Source organism: Phyllobates terribilis, unplaced genomic scaffold (genome assembly GCF_046119375.1).
Source record: "Phyllobates terribilis strain yellow unplaced genomic scaffold, ASM4611937v1 Scaffold_4__5_contigs__length_816908805, whole genome shotgun sequence".
In the NCBI taxonomy this organism is placed as follows: Eukaryota; Metazoa; Chordata; class Amphibia; order Anura; family Dendrobatidae; genus Phyllobates; species Phyllobates terribilis.
In genome coordinates, this window is record NW_027362764.1 from 677,107,242 (window position 1) to 677,123,420 (window position 16,179).

The 16,179-nt window shown below is 49.2% G+C and overlaps 2 non-coding genes and 9 pseudogenes across 2 annotated transcripts; all 11 read right to left on the reverse strand.

The window, feature by feature from the left end:
- Positions 1–368: 368 nt before the first annotated feature.
- LOC141268617 (5S ribosomal RNA) lies at positions 369–488 on the reverse strand (annotated as a pseudogene).
- A 606-nt stretch (positions 489–1,094) lies between these two features.
- On the reverse strand, positions 1,095–1,203 carry LOC141268857 (5S ribosomal RNA; annotated as a pseudogene).
- A 2,540-nt stretch (positions 1,204–3,743) lies between these two features.
- LOC141267536 (5S ribosomal RNA) lies at positions 3,744–3,863 on the reverse strand (annotated as a pseudogene).
- A 602-nt stretch (positions 3,864–4,465) lies between these two features.
- Positions 4,466–4,574, reverse strand: LOC141269686 (5S ribosomal RNA; annotated as a pseudogene).
- A 932-nt stretch (positions 4,575–5,506) lies between these two features.
- Positions 5,507–5,626, reverse strand: LOC141270147 (5S ribosomal RNA; annotated as a pseudogene).
- A 620-nt stretch (positions 5,627–6,246) lies between these two features.
- LOC141270396 (5S ribosomal RNA) lies at positions 6,247–6,365 on the reverse strand. The gene has a single exon (XR_012321633.1). It is a non-coding gene; the product is annotated as a 5S ribosomal RNA (ribosomal RNA).
- A 3,316-nt stretch (positions 6,366–9,681) lies between these two features.
- LOC141269845 (5S ribosomal RNA) lies at positions 9,682–9,801 on the reverse strand (annotated as a pseudogene).
- A 621-nt stretch (positions 9,802–10,422) lies between these two features.
- LOC141268189 (5S ribosomal RNA) lies at positions 10,423–10,541 on the reverse strand (annotated as a pseudogene).
- A 920-nt stretch (positions 10,542–11,461) lies between these two features.
- Positions 11,462–11,580, reverse strand: LOC141268676 (5S ribosomal RNA; annotated as a pseudogene).
- A 932-nt stretch (positions 11,581–12,512) lies between these two features.
- On the reverse strand, positions 12,513–12,632 carry LOC141269911 (5S ribosomal RNA; annotated as a pseudogene).
- A 620-nt stretch (positions 12,633–13,252) lies between these two features.
- On the reverse strand, positions 13,253–13,371 carry LOC141266338 (5S ribosomal RNA). Its single transcript, XR_012320378.1, has one exon. It is a non-coding gene; the product is annotated as a 5S ribosomal RNA (ribosomal RNA).
- Positions 13,372–16,179: the final 2,808 nt, after the last annotated feature.

A 16,179-nucleotide genomic window follows, 5' to 3' on the forward strand; every position in this document is an offset into this window, starting at 1 on the left:
TGTCAGCCGTCTGGCTTGGTTACACAAGCTTCTTTGCAGAGAAACATGTTACTTCTGCTGGCCCTCGCTAGGCGGCCGGCATCCAAATCCTTCCCTGGGCACCTGCTGAAAGCCTGGCACCTTCACGGCCCCGGGTGCTTTTAACGCCATCATTTCCACACGGCGAGCTGCGGAGTCAATAAGCACTCCTAGCCGTGGCAAGGAGCTTGGTGTCAGGCCTGCGTGAAGGTGGCGGGGTAGCGTACTTAGCTGCCAACTGGCTCAGAGGCTTTGGGGCTTCCATCATCTAAGTTACTTAAGGTCGGTGTCCGGCAAGGCGCCGTTCCATGCTAGCCGAGCTGGGCAGTAGGGCAAAACGTCATCAAAATGGTCTACAGCACCCGGTGATCCCAGGAGGTCTCCCATCCAAGTACTGTCTGAGCCCAGCCCTGCTTTGCTTCCGAAATCAGATGAGATCGGGCGTATCCAAGGTGGTATGGCCAGTAGACGCTGCTTGATCCATCGCCCGGCCAGCCTTTCTCAGGATCGCTTGGTGGCGAGCAATCTGGCCGTGACGGGGCGGTCTCCGAAGGGTTCATGCAAAGGCTGTGCCGTCCCTACAGGTGTGGTTTGCTTAGCAGTGATTCACCCGCCGCATCAGGTGTCTTCAAAAATGTCTCGGCGCAGGGTCTCCTGCAGGCTAAACCCTTCATCGTGGTAATGTGACAGAAAGAGCAAGCTGGACCTGTAACTTGGGGGCGGAGCGAGACGTCCAGGGGTGAATGAAGGAAGAGGGTGAGATGGTTGCCAGTGACTTTGAGCTGCTCTTCAGGGGGGAGGGTCGTGTTGCCTGCAAAGGTCTTCTGCTTGGGGTTACCGGTGGTTGCCTCCAGCCACGCGGGAGACGCTGGTCCTAATATTAAAAGTAAAGAAGCAACAATGCTGGAGGCCCACGGTGATCAGAAGGATGCTGGTATTTTGCAGAGATGAAATAGCGCAAGAGAGAAAGCAACTGAAAAAAAGAAAAGAGAATGAATGTGTGCACTTGTGAAAGGGAATGGAAAAAAGGCATAGAAGAGAATGCCCCCTGCTGGTGGAAAGAAGGAAAAAGCAAAAGCCTACAGCACCTGGTATTCCCAGGCGGTCTCCTATCCAAGTACTAACCAGGCCCGACCCTGCTTAGCTTCCGAGATCAGGCGTGCTCAGGGTGGTGTGGCCGCAGGCAGAGACAAGCCTCTCACTTGCTGCTTTTCTACTTTGACGTCTGGCTGCCGGCTGCCCTTTCCAGTGCTCAGCAAGACCAGGTCCTTTTGTGCTTTCCCTTCTCTTCAATTTTTTTGCTGGCTTCCTTAAAAGGTCTTGTAGACACAACGCCCCACTCAGAGCCGCTGAGCTCACTGATCGGCTGCAGCGCTGTCGACGGAACGTCAGCTTCACGGCCAATGCCACAGGCCGGGAGCAGAGGCGAGACTCACCGGTAGACCCGGGTAGGGTGAGTAGAGCGCGGTTAGTTGCTTTCTAATAGCCTGCAGCCGGGGATTAACTTTTAATGAAAGGGAACAATCCCTTTGACTGTCTGCAGCGCGCCACACCTAGGAAGCGCACTCTCACACACAAGCCAGCATACACACGTGCTCGCACGTGACAACACCCCCTATCTGCCCCTACAACCTCTCCGTCACCATGCGTCAGACTCTCCTGCCTGTTTTATGATTTCAGGGCCCTAGCAGGAATCACCCCCCCCCTCCCCAATTCCTTCCTTGCCTTCCTTGCACTCAAGCACTCTTTATGGACAGTGACTGTCCCACTTGACTGGCGCCAAGCAAATGTGGTACCAATATTCAAAAAGGGGTCTAAAAGTGACCCTGGGAACTATAGACCAGTCAGCTTAACGTCTGTTGTGGTTAAATTGTTTGAAGGATTTCTTAGAGATGCTATTGTAGAATATCTTAATGATAATAACTGTCTAACTCCATATCAACATGGACTCATGAGGGATTGCTCCTGCCAAACAAACCTGATGGCCTTCTACGAGGAGGTGAGCTTACAGCTGGACCGGGGAGAGTCAGTGGTTGTTGTATACCTTGACTTCTCCAAAGCGTTTGATAACGTGCCACACAAAAGGTTGGTATATAAAATGAGAATGCTTGGTCTGGGGGATAATGTGTGCAAGTGGGTAAATAGCTGGCTGAGTGATAGAAAGCAGAGGGTGGTTATCAATGGTGTAAGCTCAGGGTGTGTCAGGGTTACTAGCGGGGTGCCTCAAGGGTCTGTCTTGGGCCCTATATTATTTAATATATTTATTAATGATCTAGTGGAAGGGTTGCATAGTAAAATAGCAATATTTGCAGATGATACTAAACTTTGTAAAGTAGTTAATACAGATGAGGATAGGGCACAGCTACAGGAGGATTTAGATAAATTGGGGAGTTGGGCCAAAAAATGGCAAATGGGGTTCAATGCCGATAAATGTAAGGTCATGCACATGGGAAAGAAAAACAGCAGTCACCCATACATATTAAATGGGAAACCGTTGGGGAAATCTGACATGGAGAAGGACCTGGGCGTCTTGGTTAATAGCAAATTAAATTGGAGTGCCCAGTGTCAGGCAGCAGCTGCGAAGGCAAATAGAGTCATGGCATGCATCAGAAGAGGAATAGGGGCATATGATGAGAACATTGTTCTTCCTCTGTATAAAGCGCTGGTAAGGCCGCACTTAGAATATTGTGCACAGTTCTGGGCTCCGGTGCTCAGGAAATACATATTGGAGCTAGAGAGGGTACAAAGGAGGGCGACTAAGGTAATAAAGGGAATGGAGGGACTAGAATACCCAGAGAGGTTGTCAAAATTAGGCCTATTTACGTTGGAAAAGAGAAGGCTTAGGGGAGACCTCATAAACATGTATAAATACATCAGGGGGCAGTACAGAGATCTCTCCCATGACCTGTTTATACCAAGGATGGTGACAAAGACGAGGGGACACACTATGCGCCTGGAGGAAAGGAGGATCCTGCACCAGCATAGAAGGGGATTCTTTACGGTCAGAGCCGTGAGACTCTGGAACTCTCTGGGAGAGGAAGTGGTGATGTCCAACTCACTTAATGAGTTCAAGAGAGGCCTGGACGCCTTTCTTGAGAACAATAAAATTACATCTTATGCTTAGTGATAGTTAATTAATCCAGGGATTTAATCTGACTGCCAGATTGGAGTCGGGAAGTGAATTTTTCCTCAATGATGTAAATTGGCCTATACCGCATGGGTTTTTTTTGCCTTCCCCTGGATCAACGCTGCGGAATACCTGCAGTGCACAAGAAATAGGCTGAACTCGATCGACGCTTGTCTTTTTTCGGCCTTATAAACTATGTCTATGTAATATATGCACTGAGGTTAGCTCTTTGTCAGCCGTCTGGCTTGGTTACACAAGCTTCTTTGCAGAGAAACATGTTACTTCTGCTGGCCCTCGCTAGGCGGCCAGCATCCAAAACCTTCCCTGGGCACCTGCTGAAAGCCTGGCCCCTTCACGGCCCCGGGTGCTTTTAACGCCATCATTTCCACACGGCGAGCTGCGGCGTCAATAAGCACTCCTAGCCGTGGCAAGGAGCTCGGTGTCAAGCCTGTGTGAAGGCGGCGGGGTAGCTTACTTAGCTGCCAACTGGCTCAGAGGCCTTGGGGCTTCCATCATCTAAGTTACTTAAGGTCGGTGTCCGGCAAGGCGCCGTTCCATGCTAGCCGAGCTGGGCAGTAGGGCAAAACGTCATCAAAATGGTCTACAGCACCCGGTGTTCCCAAGAGGTCTCCCATCCAAGTACTGTCCGAGCCCAGCCCTGCTTTGCTTCTGAGATCAGACAAGATCAGGCGTATCCAAGGTGGTATGGCCAGTAGACGCTGCTCAACCCATCGCCCGACCAGCCTTTCTCAGGATCGCTTGGTGGCGAGCAATCTGGCCGTGACGGGGCGGGCTCCGAAGGGTCCATGCAAAGGCTGTGCCGTCCCTACAGGTGTGGTTTGTTTAGCAGTGATTCACCCGCCGCATCAGGTGTCTTCAAAAACGGCTCGGCGCAAGGTCTCCTGCAGGCTAAACCCTTCATCGCGGTAATGTGACAGAAAGAGCAAGCTGGACCCGTACCTTGGGGGCGGAGCGAGACGTCCAGGGGTGAATGAAGGAAGAGGGTGAGATGGTTGCCAGTGACTTTGAGCTGCTCTTCAGGGGGGAGGGTCGTGTTGCTTGCAAAGGTCTTCTGCTTGGGGTTACCGGTGGTTGCCTCCAGCCACGTGGGAGACGCTGGTCCTAGTATTAAAAGTAAAGAAGCAACAATGCTGGAGGCCCACGGTGATCAGAAGGATGCTGGTATTTTGCAGAGATGAAAGAGCGCAAGAGAGAAAGCAAATGAAAAAAAGAAAAGAGAATGAATGTGTGCACTTGTGAAAGGGAATGGAAAAAAAGCATAGAAGAGAGTGCCCCCTGCTGGTGGAAGGAAAAAGCAAAAGCCTACAGCACCTGGTATTCCCAGGCGGTCTCCTATCCAAGTACTAACCATGCCCGACCCTGCTTAGCTTCCGAGATCAGGCGTGTTCAGGATGGTGTGGCTGTAGACAGAGACAAGCCTCTCACTTGCTGCTTTTCTACTTTGACGTCTGGCTGCCGGCTGCCCTTTCCAGAGCTCAGCAAGACCAGGTCCTTTTGTGCTTTCCCTTCTCTTCAATTTTTTGGCTGGCTTCCTTAAAAGGTCTTGTAGACACAACGCGCCACTCAGAGCCACTGAGCTCACTGATCGGCTGCAGCGCTGTCGACGGAACGTCAGCTTCACGGCCAATGCCACAGGCCGGGAGAAGAGGCGAGACTCACCGGTAGACCCGGGTAGGGTGAGTAGAGCGCGGTTACTTGCTTTCTAATAGCCTGCAGCCGGGGATTAACTTTTAATGAAAGGGAACAATCCCTTTGACTGTCTGCAGCGCGCCACACCTAGGAAGCGCACTCTCACACACAAGCCAGCATGCACACGTGCTCGCACGTGACAACACCCCCTATCTGCCTCTAAAACCTCTCCGTCACCATGCGTCAGACTCTCCTGCCTGTTTTATGATTTCAGGGCCCTAGCAGGAATCACCCCCCCCTCCCCAATTCCTTCCGCACCTTCCTTGCCCTGAGATTACCTCTTTGTCAGACGTCTGGCTTGGTTACACAAGCTTCTTTGCAGAGAAACATGTTACTTCTGCTGGCCCTCGCTAGACGGCCGGCATCCAAAACCTTCCCTGCGCTCCTGCTGAAAGCCTGGCCCCTTCACGGCCCCGGGTGCTTTTAACGCCATCATTTCCACACGGCGAGCTGCGGAGTCAATAAGCACTCCTAGCCGTGGCAAGCAGCTCGGTGTCAGGCCTGCGTGAAAGCGGCGGGGTAGCGTACTTAGCTGCCAACTGGCTCAGAGGCCTTGTTGCTTCCATCATCTAAGTTACTTAAGGTCAGTGTCCGGCAAGGCGCCGTTCCATGCTAGCCGAGCTGGGCAGTAGGGTAAAACGTCATCAAAATGGTCTACAGCACCCGATGTTCCCAGGAGGTCTCCCATCCAAGTACTGTCTGAGCCCAGCCCTGCTTTGCTTCCAAGATCAGACAAGATCAGCCGTATCCAAGGTGGTATGGCCAGTAGTCACTGCTCGATCCATCGCCCGGCCAGCCTTTTTCAGGATCGCTTGGTGGCGAGCAATCTGGCCGTGACGGGGCGGGCTCCGAAGGGTCCATGCAAAGGCTGTGCGTTCCCTACAGGTGTGGTTTGTTTAGCAGTGATTCACCCGCCGCATCAGGTGTCTTCAAAAATGTCTCGGCGCAGGGTCTCCTGCATGCTAAACCCTTCATCGCGGTAATGTGACAGAAAGAGAAGCTGGACCCGTAACTTGGGGGCGGAGCGAGACGTCCAGGGGTGAATGAAGGAAGAGGGTGAGATGGTTGCCAGTGACTTTGAGCTGCTCTTCAGGGGGGAGGGTCGTGTTGCCTGCAAAGGTCTTCTGCTTGGGGTTACCGGTGGTTGCCTCCAGCCATGCGGGAGACGCTGGTCCTGGTGAAAAGGAGCCTAGTATTAAAAGTAAAGAAGCAACAATGCTGGAGGCCCACGGTGATCAGAAGGATGCTGGTATTTTGCAGAGATGAAATAGCGCAAGAGAGAAAGCAAATGAAAAAAAGAAAAGAGAATGAATGTGTGCACTTGTGAAAGGGAATGGAAAAAAGGCATAGAAGAGAGTACCCCCTGCTGGTGGAAGGAAAGAAAAAGCAAAAGCCTACAGCACCTGGTATTCCCAGGCAGTCTCCCATCCAAGTACTAACCAGGCCCAACCCTGCTTAGCTTCCAAGATCAGATGAGATCAGGCGTGTTCAGGGCGGTGTGGCCGTAGGCAGAGACAAGCCTCTCACTTGCTGCTTTTCTACTTTGAAGTCTGGCTGCCGGATGCCCTTTCCAGTGTTCAGCAAGACCAGGTACTTTTGTGCTTTCCCTTCTCTTCAATTTTTTTGCTGGCTTCCTTAAAAGGTCTTGAAGACACAACGCCCCACTCAGAGCCGCTGAGCTCACTGATCGGCTGCAGCGCTGTCGACGGAACGTCAGCTTCACGGCCAATGCCACAGGCCGGAAGCAGAGGCGAGACTCACCGGTAGACCCGGGTAGGGTGAGTAGAGCGCGGTTAGTTGCTTTCTAATCGCCTGCAGCCGGGGATTAACTTTTAATGAAAGGGAACAATCCCTTTGACTGTCTGCAGCGCGCCACACCTAGGAAGCGCACTCTCACACACAAGCCAGCATGCACACGTGCTCGCACGTGACAACACCCCCTCTCTGCCCCTACAAACTCTCCGTCACCATGCGTCAGACTCTCCTGCCTGTTTTATGATTTCAGGGCCCTAGCAGGAATCACCCCCCCCTCTCCAATTCCTTCCTTGCCTTCATAGAATCATAGAATCATAGAATCATAGAATGGTAGAGTTGGAAGGGACCTCCTGGGTCATCTGGTCCAACCCCCTGCTCAAAGCAGGATTCACTAGATCATCTCAGACAGATGTCTGTCCAGCCTCTGTTTGAAGACGTCCATTGAAGGGGAACTCACCACCTCTCGTGGCAACCTGTTCCACTCATTAATCACCCTAACTGTCAAAAAGTTTTTTCTAATATCTAATCTGTGTCTCCTCCCATTTAGTTTCATCCCATTGCTTCTAGTCTTTCCTTGTGCAAATGAAAATAAAGATCATACTTCTACAATGTGACAGCCCTTGACATATTTGTAGACAGCTATTAAGTCTCCTCTCAGTCTTCTTTTTTGCAAGCTAAACATTCCCAAATCCTGCAACCGTTCCTCATAGGACATGGTTTGCAGACCAGTCACCATTCTGGTCGCTCTTCTCTGAACTTGCTCCAGTTTGTCTATGTCTTTTTTAAAATGTGGTGCCCAAAACTGTACACAGTATTCCAGATGAGGTCTGACCAAAGAGGAGTAAAGACCGATAATGACTTCACGTGATCTAGACTGTATGCTTCTGTTAATACATCCCAGAATTGTATTTGCCTTTTTTGCTGCTGCATCACACTGTTGACTCATGTTCAGTCTATGATCTATTAGTATACCTAAGACTTTTTCACATGTACTGTTGCTTAGCTCTATTCCTCCCATTCTGTATATGCTTTTTTCATTTTTATTGCCCAGATGTAGTACTTTGCATTTTTCCCTGTTAAAAACCATTCTGTTGGTTGCTGCCCACTGCTCCAGTTTATTTAGGTCTTTTTGAATCCTCTCTCTCTCTTCTCTAGTATTAGCTATCCCTCCTAGCTTTGTGTCATCAGCAAATTTAATCAGTTTACCCTCAATTCCTTCATCTAAATCATTGATAAAGATGTTGAACAATACAGGTCCCAGGATGGAGCCCTGTGGTACCCCACTATAGACATTCATCCAGCTGGATGTGAAGCCATTTACAACCACCCTTTGAGTCCGATCACTAAGCCAGTTATGAATCCACCTAACAGTTGCCTGGTCCATTGCATACTTGGTCATTTTTTCAATAAGGATGGTGTGAGATACTTTGTCAAATGCTTTGCTGAAGTCAAGATATACTATATCTACAGCATTTCCCTGATCCACCCAGTCAGTGATTCTGTCATAGAAGGAAATTAAGTTAGTCTGACATGACTTGTTAGTTACAAACCCATGCTGACTCTGGTTAATCACTTCATTCTTATCCATGTACTTACATACATGTTGTTTAATAATTTGTTCAAAGATCTTTCCTGGTATAGAAGTCAGACTCACCGGCCTATAGTTCCCTGGGTCCACCTTCTTCCCCTTTTTGAAGATAGGAACAACATTTGCTCTTCTCCAGTCTTCTGGGACTTCTCCTGTTCTCCAAGAATTTTCAAAGATTATGGAGAGTGGTTCTAAAATTTCTTCTACGATCTCCTTCAGTACTCTGGGGTGTAATTCATCTGGACCTGGAGACTTGAACTAATTTATGTTAGCTAAATATTCCCTCACAATCTTTCTGTTTACAGATAACTTGGATTCCTCTATTCCTTTAAAAGGACAGTGAAGATCAGTTGATGTTACATTTTCTTTCTGAGAGAAAACAGATGCAAAATAGGAATTAAAAAGTTCGGCCTTCTCAACATCCTCTCTTACCATTTCTCCATTTTCATCCTGTAAAAATCCTATAGCATCTTTGACCTTTCTTTTACTTTTGACATACCCCCAAAATCCTTTTTTATTGCTTTTGACATCTCTTGCAAGCCTTAATTCATTGTCAGCTTTAGCTAACCTGATACGTGCCCTGCAGGATCTGCAGACTGCATTATAATCTTCTTTAGATATGCCTCCCTCTTTCCATTTAATAAACATTTCTTTCTTTCTTTTTAGCATGTGTTTAAGTTCTGTGTTCATCCATCCTGGTTTCCTTAAATGCTTCCCATTCTTCCTACTTTTCGGGATTGTTAACGATTGTGCTTTGAGAATCTCATTTTTAAAAATTTCCCATCCTTCCTGGACATTTTTGTCCTTAAGGACATCCAGCCATTGGATCCTTCCTATTCTCTTTCTGAGTCTCTTAAAATCTGCCTTTCTAAAATCTAACCTTGAAGTTTGAGTCTTCTCATGTCTTCCTCCTCTAGTTATCCAAAATTCTATAATAGCATGATCGCTGCCTCCTAGGGTCCCAGCCACCTTTACCTCCTCAACCATTTCCTCCCTGTTTATAAGGATTAGATCCAAAGTAGCAGATCCCCTTGTTTTCTCCCCTACCTTTTGGAAGATAAAGTTGTCAGCAAGAGAGGATAAGGATAACCTTCCTTGCACTGAGGTTAGCTCTTTGTCAGCCGTCTGGCTTGGTTACACAAGCTTCTTTGCAGAGAAACATGTTACTTCTGCTGACCCTCGCTAGGCGGCCGGCATCCAAAACCTTCCCTGGGCACCTGCTGAAAGCCTGGCCCCTTCACGGCCCCGGGTGCTTTTAACACCATCATTTCCACACGGCGAGCTGCGGAGTCAATAAACACTCCTAGCCGTGGCAAGGAGCTCGGTGTCAGGCCTGCGTGAAGGCGGAGGGGTAGCGTACTTAGCTGCCAACTGGCTCACAGGCCTTGGGGCTTCCATCATCTAAGTTACTTAAGGTCAGTGTCCGGCAAGGCGCCGTTCCATGCTAGCCGAGCTGGGCAGTAGGGCAAAACGTCATCAAAATGGTCTACAGCACCCGGTGTTCCCAGGAGGTCTCCCATCCAAGTATTGTCTGAACCCAGCCCTGCTTTGCTTCCAAGATCAGACGAGATCGGGCGTATCCAAGCTGGTATGGCCAGTAGACGCTGCTCGAACCATCGCCCGGCCAGCCTTTCTCAGGATCGCTTGGTGGCGAGCAATCTGGCCGTGACGGGGCGGGCTCCGAAGGGTCCATGCAAAGGCTGTGCCGTCCCTACAGGTGTGGTTTGTTTAGCAGTGATTCACCCGCCGCATCAGGTGTCTTCAAAAATGTCTCGGCGCAGGGTCTCCTGCAGGCTAAACCCTTCATCGCGGTAATGTGACAGAAAGAGCAAGCTGGACCCGTAACTTGGGGGCGGAGCGAGACGTCCAGGGGTGAATGAAGGAAGAGGGTGAGATGGTTGCCAGTGACTTTGAGCTGCTCTTCAGGGGGGAGGGTCGTGTTGCCTGCAAAGGTCTTCTGCTTGGGGTTACCGGTGGTTGCCTCCAGCCACGCGGGAGACGCTGGTCCTGGTGAAAAGGAGCCTAGTATTAAAAGTAAAGAAGCAACAATGCTGGAGGCCCACGGTGATCAGAAGGATGCTGGTATTTTGCAGAGATGAAATAGCGCAAGAGAGAAAGCAAATGAAAAAAAGAAAAGAGAATGAATGTGTGCACTTGTGAAAGGGAATGGAAAAAAGGCATAGAAGAGAGTGCCCCCTGCTGGTGGAAGGAAGGAAAAAGCAAAATCCTACAGCACCTTGTATTCCCAGGTGGTCTCCCATCCAAGTACTAACCAGGCCCAATCCTGCTTAGCTTCTGAGATCATACAAGATCAGGCGTGTTGAGGGTGGTGTGGCCGTAGGCAGAGACAAGCCTCTCACTTGCTGCTTTTCTACTTTGACGTCTGGCTGCCGGCTGCCCTTTCCAGTGCTCAGCAAGACCAGGTCCTTTTGTGCTTTCCCTTCTCTTCAATTTTTTTGCTGGCTTCCTTAAAAGGTCTTGTAGACACAACGACCCACTCAGAGCGGCTGAGCTCACTGATCGGCTGCAGCGCTGTCGACGGAACGTCGGCTTCACGGCCAATGCCACAGGCCGGGAGCAGAGGCGAGACTCACCGGTAGACCCGGGTAGGGTGAGTCGAGCGCGGTTAGTTGCTTTCTAATAGCCTGCAGCCGGGGATTAACTTTTAATGAAAGGTAACAATCCCTTTGACTGTCTGCAGCGCGCCACACCTAGGAAGCGCACTCTCACACACAAGCCAGCATGCACACGTGCTCGCACGTGGCAACACCCCCTATCTGCCCCTACAACCTCTCCGTCACCATGCGTCAGACTCTCCTGCCTGTTTTATGATTTCAGGGCCCTAGCAGGAATCACCCCCCCTCCCCAATTCCTTCCGCACCTTCCTTGCACTGAGGTTAGCTCTTTGTCAGCCGTCTGGCTTGGTTACACAAGCTTCTTTGCAGAGAAACATGTTACTTCTGCTGGCCCTCGCTAGGTGGCCGGCATCCAAAACCTTCCCTGGGCACCTGATGAAAGCCTGGCCCCTTCACGGCCCAGGGTGCTTTTAATGCCATCATTTCCACACAGCGAGCTGGGGAGTCAATAAGCACTCCTAGCCGTGGCAAGGAGCTCGGTGTCAGGCCTGCGTGGTAGCGTACTTAGCTGCCAACTGGCTCAGAGGCCTTGGGGCTTCCATCATCTAAGATACTTAAGGTCGGTGTCCAGCAAGGCGCCGTTCCATGCTAGCCGAGCTGGGAAGTAGGGCAAAACGTCAACAAAATAGTCTACAGCACCCGGTGTTCCCAGGAGGTCTCCCATCCAAGTACTAACCAGGCCTGACCCTGCTTAGCTTCCAAGATCAGACAAGACCGGGCATGTTCAGGGTGGTTTGGCCATAGGTAGAAACAAGCCTCTCACTTGCTGCTTTTCTACTTTGAAGTCTGGCTGCCGGATGCCCTTTCCAGTGTTCAGCAAGACCAGGTCCTTTTGTGCTTTCCCTTTTCTTCAATTTTTTTGCTGGTTTCCTTAAAAGGTCTTGTAGACACAACGCCCCACTCAGAGCCGCTGAGCTCACTGATCGGCTGCAGCGCTGTCGACGGAACGTCAGCTTCACGGCCAATGCCACAGGCCGGGAGCAGAGGCGAGACTCACCAGTAGAACCGGGTATGGTGAGTAGAGCGCGGTTAGTTGCTTTCTAATAGCCTGCAGCCGGGGATTAACTTTTAATGAAAGGGAACAATCCCTTTGACTGTCTGCAGCGCGCCACACCTAGGAAGCGCACTCTCACACACAAGCCAGCATGCACACGTGCTCGCACGTGACAACACCCCCTATCTGCCTCTAAAACCTCTCCGTCACCATGCGTCAGACTCTCCTGCCTGTTTTATGATTTCAGGGCCCTAGCAGGAATCACCCCCCCCTCCCCAATTCCTTCCGCACCTTCCTTGCCCTGAGATTACCTCTTTGTCAGACGTCTGGCTTGGTTACACAAGCTTCTTTGCAGAGAAACATGTTACTTCTGCTGGCCCTCGCTAGACGGCCGGCATCCAAAACCTTCCCTGCGCTCCTGCTGAAAGCCTGGCCCCTTCACGGCCCCGGGTGCTTTTAACGCCATCATTTCCACACGGCGAGCTGCGGAGTCAATAAGCACTCCTAGCCGTGGCAAGCAGCTCGGTGTCAGGCCTGCGTGAAAGCGGCGGGGTAGCGTACTTAGCTGCCAACTGGCTCAGAGGCCTTGTTGCTTCCATCATCTAAGTTACTTAAGGTCAGTGTCCGGCAAGGCGCCGTTCCATGCTAGCCGAGCTGGGCAGTAGGGTAAAACGTCATCAAAATGGTCTACAGCACCCGATGTTCCCAGGAGGTCTCCCATCCAAGTACTGTCTGAGCCCAGCCCTGCTTTGCTTCCAAGATCAGACAAGATCAGCCGTATCCAAGGTGGTATGGCCAGTAGACACTGCTCGATCCATCGCCCGGCCAGCCTTTTTCAGGATCGCTTGGTGGCGAGCAATCTGGCCGTGACGGGGCGGGCTCCGAAGGGTCCATGCAAAGGCTGTGCGTTCCCTACAGGTGTGGTTTGTTTAGCAGTGATTCACCCGCCGCATCAGGTGTCTTCAAAAATGTCTCGGCGCAGGGTCTCCTGCATGCTAAACCCTTCATCGCGGTAATGTGACAGAAAGAGAAGCTGGACCCGTAACTTGGGGGCGGAGCGAGACGTCCAGGGGTGAATGAAGGAAGAGGGTGAGATGGTTGCCAGTGACTTTGAGCTGCTCTTCAGGGGGGAGGGTCGTGTTGCCTGCAAAGGTCTTCTGCTTGGGGTTACCGGTGGTTGCCTCCAGCCACGCGGGAGACGCTGGTCCTGGTGAAAAGGAGCCTAGTATTAAAAGTAAAGAAGCAACAATGCTGGAGGCCCACGGTGATCAGAAGGATGCTGGTATTTTGCAGAGATGAAATAGCGCAAGAGAGAAAGCAAATGAAAAAAAGAAAAGAGAATGAATGTGTGCACTTGTGAAAGGGAATGGAAAAAAGGCATAGAAGAGAGTACCCCCTGCTGGTGGAAGGAAAGAAAAAGCAAAAGCCTACAGCACCTGGTATTCCCAGGCAGTCTCCCATCCAAGTACTAACCAGGCCCAACCCTGCTTAGCTTCCAAGATCAGATGAGATCAGGCATGTTCAGGGCGGTGTGGCCGTAGGCAGAGACAAGCCTCTCACTTGCTGCTTTTCTACTTTGAAGTCTGGCTGCCGGATGCCCTTTCCAGTGTTCAGCAAGACCAGGTACTTTTGTGCTTTCCCTTCTCTTCAATTTTTTTGCTGGCTTCCTTAAAAGGTCTTGAAGACACAACGCCCCACTCAGAGCCGCTGAGCTCACTGATCGGCTGCAGCGCTGTCGACGGAACGTCAGCTTCACGGCCAATGCCACAGGCCGGAAGCAGAGGCGAGACTCACCGGTAGACCCGGGTAGGGTGAGTAGAGCGCGGTTAGTTGCTTTCTAATCGCCTGCAGCCGGGGATTAACTTTTAATGAAAGGGAACAATCCCTTTGACTGTCTGCAGCGCGCCACACCTAGGAAGCGCACTCTCACACACAAGCCAGCATGCACACGTGCTCGCACGTGACAACACCCCCTATCTGCCCCTACAAACTCTCCGTCACCATGCGTCAGACTCTCCTGCCTGTTTTATGATTTCAGGGCCCTAGCAGGAATCACCCCCCCCTCTCCAATTCCTTCCTTGCCTTCATAGAATCATAGAATCATAGAATCATAGAATGGTAGAGTTGGAAGGGACCTCCTGGGTCATCTGGTCCAACCCCCTGCTCAAAGCAGGATTCACTAGATCATCTCAGACAGATGTCTGTCCAGCCTCTGTTTGAAGACGTCCATTGAAGGGGAACTCACCACCTCTCGTGGCAACCTGTTCCACTCATTAATCACCCTAACTGTCAAAAAGTTTTTTCTAATATCTAATCTGTGTCTCCTCCCATTTAGTTTCATCCCATTGCTTCTAGTCTTTCCTTGTGCAAATGAAAATAAAGATCATACTTCTACAATGTGACAGCCCTTGACATATTTGTAGACAGCTATTAAGTCTCCTCTCAGTCTTCTTTTTTGCAAGCTAAACATTCCCAAATCCTGCAACCGTTCCTCATAGGACATGGTTTGCAGACCAGTCACCATTCTGGTCGCTCTTCTCTGAACTTGCTCCAGTTTGTCTATGTCTTTTTTAAAATGTGGTGCCCAAAACTGTACACAGTATTCCAGATGAGGTCTGACCAAAGAGGAGTAAAGACCGATAATGACTTCACGTGATCTAGACTGTATGCTTCTGTTAATACATCCCAGAATTGTATTTGCCTTTTTTGCTGCTGCATCACACTGTTGACTCATGTTCAGTCTATGATCTATTAGTATACCTAAGTCTTTTTCACATGTACTGTTGCTTAGCTCTATTCCTCCCATTCTGTATATGCTTTTTTCATTTTTATTGCCCAGATGTAGTACTTTGCATTTTTCCCTGTTAAAAACCATTCTGTTGGTTGCTGCCCACTGCTCCAGTTTATTTAGGTCTTTTTGAATCCTCTCTCTCTCTTCTCTAGTATTAGCTATCCCTCCTAGCTTTGTGTCATCAGCAAATTTAATCAGTTTACCCTCAATTCCTTCATCTAAATCATTGATAAAGATGTTGAACAATACAGGTCCCAGGATGGAGCCCTGTGGTACCCCACTATAGACATTCATCCAGCTGGATGTGAAGCCATTTACAACCACCCTTTGAGTCCGATCACTAAGCCAGTTATGAATCCACCTAACAGTTGCCTGGTCCATTGCATACTTGGTCATTTTTTCAATAAGGATGGTGTGAGATACTTTGTCAAATGCTTTGCTGAAGTCAAGATATACTATATCTACAGCATTTCCCTGATCCACCCAGTCAGTGATTCTGTCATAGAAGGAAATTAAGTTAGTCTGACATGACTTGTTAGTTACAAACCCATGCTGACTCTGGTTAATCACTTCATTCTTATCCATGTACTTACATACATGTTGTTTAATAATTTGTTCAAAGATCTTTCCTGGTATAGAAGTCAGACTCACCGGCCTATAGTTCCCTGGGTCCACCTTCTTCCCCTTTTTGAAGATAGGAACAACATTTGCTCTTCTCCAGTCTTCTGGGACTTCTCCTGTTCTCCAAGAATTTTCAAAGATTATGGAGAGTGGTTCTAAAATTTCTTCTACGATCTCCTTCAGTACTCTGGGGTGTAATTCATCTGGACCTGGAGACTTGAACTAATTTATGTTAGCTAAATATTCCCTCACAATCTTTCTGTTTACAGATAACTTGGATTCCTCTATTCCTTTAAAAGGACAGTGAAGATCAGTTGATGTTACATTTTCTTTCTGAGAGAAAACAGATGCAAAATAGGAATTAAAAAGTTCGGCCTTCTCAACATCCTCTCTTACCATTTCTCCATTTTCATCCTGTAAAAATCCTATAGCATCTTTGACCTTTCTTTTACTTTTGACATACCCCCAAAATCCTTTTTTATTGCTTTTGACATCTCTTGCAAGCCTTAATTCATTGTCAGCTTTAGCTAACCTGATACGTGCCCTGCAGGATCTGCAGACTGCATTATAATCTTCTTTAGATATGCCTCCCTCTTTCCATTTAATAAACATTTCTTTCTTTCTTTTTAGCATGTGTTTAAGTTCTGTGTTCATCCATCCTGGTTTCCTTAAATGCTTCCCATTCTTCCTACTTTTCGGGATTGTTAACGATTGTGCTTTGAGAATCTCATTTTTAAAAATTTCCCATCCTTCCTGGACATTTTTGTCCTTAAGGACATCCAGCCATTGGATCCTTCCTATTCTCTTTCTGAGTCTCTTAAAATCTGCCTTTCTAAAATCTAACCTTGAAGTTTGAGTCTTCTCATGTCTTCCTCCTCTAGTTATCCAAAATTCTATAATAGCATGATCGCTGCCTCCTAGGGTCCCAGCCACCTTTAC